This window comes from Callorhinus ursinus, unplaced genomic scaffold (genome assembly GCF_003265705.2).
Source record: "Callorhinus ursinus isolate GAN/ISIS: 27379988/994484 unplaced genomic scaffold, GSC_fseal_2.0 scaffold71, whole genome shotgun sequence".
Classification (NCBI taxonomy): domain Eukaryota; kingdom Metazoa; phylum Chordata; class Mammalia; order Carnivora; family Otariidae; genus Callorhinus; species Callorhinus ursinus.
In genome coordinates this window covers 5,313,596-5,322,069 of record NW_027397133.1, presented here as the reverse complement: position 1 = coordinate 5,322,069, position 8,474 = coordinate 5,313,596, and the positions used below count along the sequence as shown (strand labels likewise).

Below are 8,474 nucleotides of genomic sequence, written 5' to 3'. Positions count from 1 at the left end.
AAAATAATAAAATGCCAGGGATGTGCTTCTTTTTACACATTAAATATCAAGAATTAACTACTGTATTTTCAAAATAGTAACGAGCATAAGTAATATTCTGAAACACCTGCACCAACTATAATATAAAAATATCTATGATTTACATGGATAACAGATTCACAGGTTCTGATACTACTGTGGTTTGTCACCTGCATTCATAATTACAGGAAATGCTAATTTTCAGTTCAACTAGTACGGATTTTTTTCCCACTCAAGCTCATGAACCCCCTGCATTATGCCCACAGACTGGAGTTCAAGGGCTCCTTTTCTAAGTGAGACCTTCTCCTGCTGCCACCGGATTGAATTAGTCACTCTGGGACCCAGAACCACTTTAAGTTGCTGGCTTGCCACCTTTAACACAGTGCCCCGTTAAGATCTCTAAATCATCAGGGCGCCTAGGGGGCTCAGTTCGTTAAGCAGCTGACTCTTGATTTTGGCTCAGGTCATGATCTCAGGGTCCAGGGATCAAGCCCTGTGCCGCACTAAGTGGGGAGTCTGCTTCAGGAGTCTCTCCCTCTGCCCCTCCCCTCTCTCGTGCTCTCTCTCTCTCTCTCTCTCTCTCTCCCTCTGAAATAAACAAATCTTTAAAAAAAGAGAGAGAGATCTCCACAAATCATCAACGGAATGGGGCCTTCTTCCTTTATTCGTGTTCTTCATTTTGCACGGGCCCGGCACATTGGACACGTTTAACAAATGCCATCAATGGGATGTGAAGCCCAGAGACGACCGGAACTCTCGGAACCAGCTCAGAACCAGTCCGTACGTAGTGCAAACACACGGACCGTGAGTTCCCTCCTTTCCTCTCTTTGCCTCATCTGCTTTCTCCTGAGACCCAAGCCATAGGGCAGGTTCAGACAAACAGATACGGACCCTTGGGGGGCCCACTCCAAGATACTCCCACAGTGGACGGCTTCAGGAGCTCACGTATCCACTTTGCCCCATAACTGTCGGTCCCAGACCTCTGCACAGCCTGCTCCGGCAAGTGCCTCCCTGTCTCCCACGATTTGTGCACTGCCCTGCATGAGGGACTGCCCTCTGCACTCCTGAAGCAAGTGTGCAAGACTGGGCCACCTACTAACCTCCTACTGGGAGGACAAAGACCTGTAACAGGGTCCTCCAGACCAATGCCATTGAAATTCAACTCCTCAGGACCCTCCAGGATTGTGCTCCAGAAACCTTAGTCTGCTCAAAAGTCACCACGAGAGACCGTTGAAACAGACTGCTGGAGCCCACCTCCAAAGATTCTGATTCAGTAGCTCTGCAGTGGAGCGCAAGATTCTGTTTCTAACAAGTTCCCAGGTGATGCTGATACAGCTTCTCCGGGCCCACGGTTTACAGGAGCAGGTACTAACACAGTCGCGCTTCCTCCAGGGGTTTCTAGTTTACACAGAATTTCCTGTGGTTCCTCCTCATATCCCCGACCTCCAAAAGTCAGGACTGCCTCAAGCTTTAGTGCATGAAGTTCTTCTCTATCTCTACTCATTCACTTCCTCAGTGAACACATCCAGCCTTGGGACATCAGAAAGCGTCCATATACCGATGACTCAAGGTCAACTTGACATGTCCACTTGGCTGTCTAAAAGATGTCTCAAACTTAACTCGCCCAAAACCAAACACCAGATTTGTCTTTTCAAATAAGCCGGCCACATATTTTGAAATGATCTTTGATTTTTTCCGTCTCTTTTTCATACACCACATCCAACCATCAGCAAAAACCTTCAAATGATCGCCAGCATCTGACCAATTCTCTCATTATTACAGTCCAAACCACCGTCATCTCTTGCCTTAACTACTGCGATTGACTCCTAACTAGTCTCTCTGCTTCTATTCCTGTCCCCCTACAATCTACTTCCAACACGGCAGCCGAGATGATCTTTTTTTTTTTTTGAAGATTTATTTATTTATTTAAGAGAGTGCGCGCGCAAGGCAGCGCATGCGCAGAGGAGGAGGGGCAGAGGGAGAGAGAATCTCAAGCAGGCTCCCTGCTGAGTGCAGAATCTGATGCAGGGCCCACATGACCCTGAGATCATGACCTGAGCTGAAATCAAGAGTCGGACGCTTAATTGACTGCGCCACCCAGGCGCCCCAGCCAGAATGATCTTTTAAATATACAAGTAAAGGCATGTCACTCCTCTGGCCAAGAACTTCACCTCGCTCAAAACCTTCACTAAAGTCCTTTCAATGTCCAAAAGACCCTACACTATCTGACCTCCCAATACCCAATTTCCCATTTATCCTTCTTTCTCATTCTGCTCAGCCTCTCTGGCCTCCTTTCTGTTCTTCACATAGACCAGTCAGTCATGCCCCCAACTTGGGGCCTTCACTGTCGTTCCCTTTCCCCCGTGTCACGGGCCTCTCACTTCCTTTGGGTCCCTACTCACCACCTTTCCAGTGAAATCACCACCTTTTTACTGAAATCATCCCTGATTATCCTACTTATGATTGCAAGTCCCTCTGCCAGCCCTCCCAAAGCATCTTCCCTGCTTCATTTTTCCACTTATCACCTAACCTACCATCTGTTTGTCTTGTTTACTATCGTTCTGTACCCACGAGAATAGGAGCTCTATGAGGGCTGGGATTTTAGTCTGCTCTGGGCACAATGTAGGCACCCAATACATACTTAAACGGAAACTGGGACTGAAGTGAACTCAGCCTACTGATCCTGGGATCCTGGGTTCTTTGATACCAGCTCCAGAGCAGAAGGGTTTTGTTCTGCCATGTGTTCGCTTAGTCAGTTACATGCTAAGGACCACACTGGGCCTGTTGGGACATAGTGGTGATCAGGGCAGGCAAGGACTGTGCTCGAGGAGCTGACATTCTAGCTGGGAAGACAGCACACACATTCACTGAAATTCTACTATGTGTCAGGCGCTTAGGTTTAAAGAAAGATATACTCTTTTACCATATGGAGCTCACAATGTGGAGGGAAAGAAGATGACTAATATCACTGGTGACACAGGCCAGTGGGATAAAGGGGTAATGGGAGTAAGGAGACACTGGCAAGGTAGAAATAACAGGACTAGATGAATGATTACATGTGCGGATGAAAAGGAGAAATCAAATAGGAGTCTGGAGTTGAAGTTTAAGGAAAACAGGTAAATTATGTGTTTCAATCCAGACAGCCAGACGAGAGGCAGGGTTGGGAAGCTGCAGGTCTTGACTCTCAATACTGGAGTGGTCAAACGGCCTGGGGGTATGTTCTGGCTCAGCCACTTTGTAGCTGTGTGAACACTAGAAGAGAGACAAATCTCTGAAGAAGTCTGTTCTTCCTAATGTGAAGACAGTACTTCTTACTCGCAGAGTTGGAAGAATTCAGTCTTTCTCTCTCACAAACATACACATGGATACCTACTTGAATAAAGCTCATGGCTAGTACGGGGCACACTGAAAATCCTCAGCCAACTGCTATCATTGCTGGTATTCATTCATCCTAGCACTAACCTAGGAAGACAGGCACCCATTTGTTTTTATTTCAGATGTTATAACAAACACTGAGGACACTGAAGAAAATAAGATGGACAAGGTACTTGTCCTTACAGGGCTTGCTTTCTGGTGGGTAAACAAATCTACAAATAAGGTGATTTCTGAATACAAAAAGGGCAAAGAAGAAAATAAGACCAACTATTTATGAAGCAGAACATAAGTTCTCTGGGACCGAACACAGGTGGCAGGTGTGGGAGGGGCAGCATTAATCAGATTGTCGAGGATGGTCTCCAAGGCCTGCATGAAAATAAATCGGCCATGAAAAGATTTGGGATGGGAAGAGTACAGAGGGAGGGGCAAGTGAATTCCGGTTATAACACCTCAGCATAACTGGTATACAATAAGCACTTAGTTAATGCATACTATTACAGTTACTATAATTATTTCTTCCCTGAACCTAGCACAGCCCTGAAGCACTGTAAGCCTGAGTGATTTACTGACTAAATGAAAATAATAGAAGCCAGGGAGAGAATACACTAAATCAAGACACCGGGAAGTTCCCCCAACTTTAGGAGAAAAAAATAACACTTCTGGGGGGAAGGCAGCCATGGCTGAGGGGCCTGAATGGGCATTTGTCAAGACCACAGTATGAAGAGTAAGGTCAGGAGAGTGGGCCCTTGTTTGGGAAGAGAGCTGGCATTGCCATAAAACAACAAGAAATCGAAATTCTACTCACTTGGAGCTGAAGAGACCGGGGGTTATTCCTTTCTCTTCCATGCAATTCTCTCTGAGAAAGGAACAGTCCCAAGAAGGCAAGGCCATGAAATAAAAATGAGCCAGGAGATAACATGATTTTATCACCCTTCCCAACACATAACAGGGAGAAATCTCTGAGTGCAAGGTGAATGTAATCTAGCCTTCCTATAATCTACTCCTACTACCAGGAAGGGGAACCTCCCTCCCTCCCCCCAGGGCTCAAACAGAGGGCCCACGCCATTCCTGCTGTGGGCCTTGTCTACAAGCCTGCATTCACTGTAGCTCCCAGGAGACAGTCAGATGGCCCAGAGACACATGAAAAGATGCTCAACATCACTCATCATCAGGAAAATAAAAATCAAAACCACAATGAGCTATCACCTTACACCTGTCAGAATAGCTAGAAGCAAAAAGACAAAGAGTAACAAGTGTTAATGAGGATGTGGAGAAAAAGGAATCCTGGTAATACAGATCGGTGCAGCCACTATGGAAAGAAAGCAGTATGGAGGTTCCTCAAAGAATTAAAAAATAGAGAAGAATTAAAAATAGAACTACCATATGACCCACTAATTGCCTTAGTGGGTTTTTACCTGAAGAAACAAAAACACTAATTCACCCCTGTGTTTACTGCAGCATTATTTACAACAGCCAAATTATGGAAGCAACCCAAGTGTCCAGCCATAGATGGCTGAAGATGTGGTATTTGTATATACAATGGAATATTACTCAGCCATACAAAAGGGTAAAATCTTGCCATTCCCAACAACATGGATGGACCTAGAAGGTATAATGCTAAGTGAAATGAATCAGCTAGAGAAAGACAAATACCATATTATTTCCCTTAAATATGGAAGTTAAGAAAAAACACAAAAGAACAAAGAAAAAAAAGAAACAAAAAGCCAGACAAACACAGAGAACAAGCTGGTGGTTGCCATGGAAGAGGTGGGTGGAATGAGAGGACACCTATCTTGATGAGCACTGAACAATGTACAAAACTGTTGGATCATTATAAGCCTGAAACTAACATAGCAGTGTATGTTTAAAACTATTTTTAAACGCCTAAATATATACCTAAAGATATACCATGTTCATGCAATTAAAGACTCCAGGTTGTTATCTGTTCTCTCCGATGCAATCTCAAACAAAATCTCAATCTTTTTGCAAAATTTGACATGCTGATACTAAAATATATATTGAAATAAAAAAAAAACTAGAATAGTCAAAACAATCCTACTCGAAGAAGGAAAACTTTGGACAAAATTTGGACTCATTCCTTCTGACTTTAAGATTTATTCTAAAGCTACAGTAATCAAGAAATGTTGGTATTTTTAGAAAGATTTTATTTATTTATTTGTCAGACAGAGAGCACACAAGCAGGGGGAGCGGCAGAGGGAGAAGCAGGCTCCCCACTGAGCAAGGAGCCGGATGCAGGGGCTCGATCCCAGGACCCTGAGATCATGATCTGAGCTGAAGGCAGACGCTTAACTGACTGGACCACCCAGGCATCCGAAGAAATAGTGGTACTGACAACAATGGAGAAATAGATCAATGAGAAGAGTCTTTTCAGCCTATGGAGTTGGAACAATTGGAAAAAGTCTTATGTACTCCTCCTTAAGTCATACACAAAAATTCATGCAATATGGGTTAAAGACCTACTATTTAAAAAAAAAAATCTGAATTAAGAGCTGTGACTCTCCTAGGCTGTGTGACACAGTGGAATTCAACCCGTGTGCCTCCGATGCTGCAAAAAACAGACCTAGCACCACCACATCAGCAAAATCACCGCTTAAAACTCGTACGGCTTTTAATAACTCTCAAGGGAATACACACAGAACATGAAAATTCAACTTCTGCAGCTCCTTATGGAAATGACTTCACAGAAAAGTCTGAAATTCCTACAGAAGTGGGTGTGCGGCTACCATGAAAGAAGTCCAGATATCGTCAATCGGAGACTGCCTGCATTGGAGTCTCCCAAAGCGAGCGATGCCGGTCTCAAAGCCACAGCTGCTGACCTGGAACTGCTCCTTCCAAGTCTGCGGGAGAGGGTGCCCAGCGCTGCTGCCCGAGCCCCGCCCCCCCATCCCAACCCGGGATGCCCAGGGCATTCGCCTCCTCAAACCTCTCCTTTGCCAGGCGGAGCTGACGAAATCCCCTGGCTCTGACCTCCGCCACACGTCCCCTTCCCCCAGATCCTAAAGACCCGGCCCCTGTCCCTGCGGCCGGAAAGAAGACTTCCAAGAAACCCCATGTCCCATAACCTACTCACCATCGCAGAAGAAATTATGGCAGCGCTGCGGTGGCCGGAAGCGGAAGTGGGCGACTCGGGAGGGCCCGGACTACATTTCCCAGAATCCTCTGCGGCGCGCGGTCTTATTAAGAGGTCCAGCCGGTGACGTAAAAAAGCGTACACCTGGAGCCCCGCCCAAGGCCAGGTGCAAGGCGGAGTGCCCAGCAGGTGTACCCTGGTATGTGGGAGGACACATGAGGTTCTGGCTCTCAGCTTTAGAGCACCCCACTACACCTTTTTTCTCTTTCCTTAAAAAAAAGTTATTACTCGCTGCTAACGTTCACGTTGTAGAAAATCTGACACTACTCTCCAACAAACAAATCCATAATCCCATCAACCAGGGGATATAAAGCATTGATGTTTTGGTGTAAATTTTATATGTATGCAATATACATTTTAATTCCAAAAGCACTGCATGATCAACGTTAAGGAAAAAAAACAGTAAAAAGATTTTTTAAAAAAGAAAAGAATGTTAAGAAAAGTAAGGAGGAGGGGCGCCTTGGTGGCTCAGTCGTTCAGCGTCTGCCTTCGGCTCAGATCATGATTCCGGAGTCCTGGGATAGAGTCCCACAACAGGCTCTCCGCTCAGCAGGAAGCCTGCTTCTCCCTCTCCCACTCCCCCTGCTTGTATTCCCTCTCTCGCTGTGTCTCTCTCTGTCAAATAAATAAAATCTTAGAGACAGGATTAACTGAGAATTCGCAAGGATCCAGCTCTGCCCCAATGCCTGCCTGGCTCCGAAGCACCCAGTTCTAGGGACTCTTCAATGCCTGAGATTTATGGGCCTGAAGAAAATTATGCGTCCCTGCAAATGTCATCTGCTGAGACACCCCACGCGGAGACCGTCTCTCCTCTTCCTGCATCCATGGATCTGCGTGTTCAGGACAGCCCCGACTCCTCCACCAGTCCCAGGGTAAAAGTACCACCCACTTCTGGGGAGGAGAGAACCGTGAGGAAGGAAGATACGGCCCAGGGCAAGAAACAGAAGATCAGGACCGTGTTCTCTCAGGCCCAACTCTACGTCCTCAATGATCGATTTCAGAGACAGAAATACCTCAGTCTCCAGCAGATGCAAGAACTTTCCAACATTCTGAACCTTAGCTATAAGCAGGTGAAGACCTGGTTCCAGAACCAGAGAATGAAATGTAAGAGGTGGCAGAAAAACCATTGGCCAAAGGAGAGCAAGAGTGTGACTCAGAACAGCACAGCAACCGCACAATACCCAGGCTTCTATTCCTACCACCAGGGATACCTGAGGAACACTTCTGGAAACCTTCCACTATGGAGCAACCAGACCTGGAACAGCCAGTCTTGGAGCAACCACTCCTGGAACGGCCAGTCTTGGGGCAATCATTCCTGGGCCAGTCAGACCTGGTGCCCCCAAGCCTGGAACAATCAGCTCCAGAACTGTGGAGAGGAATCCCTGCAGCCCCAGATCCAGTTCCAGCAAAATTCCATCAGCGATTTGGAGTCCATCTTAGCAACTTCTGGGGAAAGCCATAGTGTAATACAACAATCCGCTAAGTATTTTAGTACCCAACAAATAGTGGATTTGTTCCCAAATTACTCTGTGAACATAGAGCCTGAAGATGTGTGACGATGAGTATATTATTCGATCTCAATTTGGGTGGTGGCTGTATTATTTCTCCCAGGCTTTGTCTTCTAGGGTCCTCTATAGATCTCGGCCTCAATATTCTGTTTCCCATTGTTCTTATTGTGTCCACTGAGGGGGTACGATTGGAGTCAAAGAGGTTTCAGGAGCGTTGGCTGCTCTGGACAACATGAGAAAAGGTGTTTCTGGCTATAGGTGACTAGATACAATCCTAATGTGGATCTCTTTAGGCTCTAGAATCTAAGCTCAAGAATAGGAAGTGAAGATACAAAGATGTGGGATGAAGGATAATTTGTATTTTCTGAGATTGTGAGGCTTTTCTTGTTAATAACCTGAATTACTACCGGAGAGGGATTAAG

The 8,474-nt window shown here is 45.8% G+C and overlaps 1 pseudogene; it reads left to right on the top strand.

Annotated features, from left to right (window-relative positions):
• Positions 1–7,254: 7,254 nt before the first annotated feature.
• Positions 7,255–8,188, top strand: LOC112806950 (homeobox protein NANOG pseudogene; annotated as a pseudogene).
• The last annotated feature ends 286 nt before the right edge of the window (positions 8,189–8,474 follow it).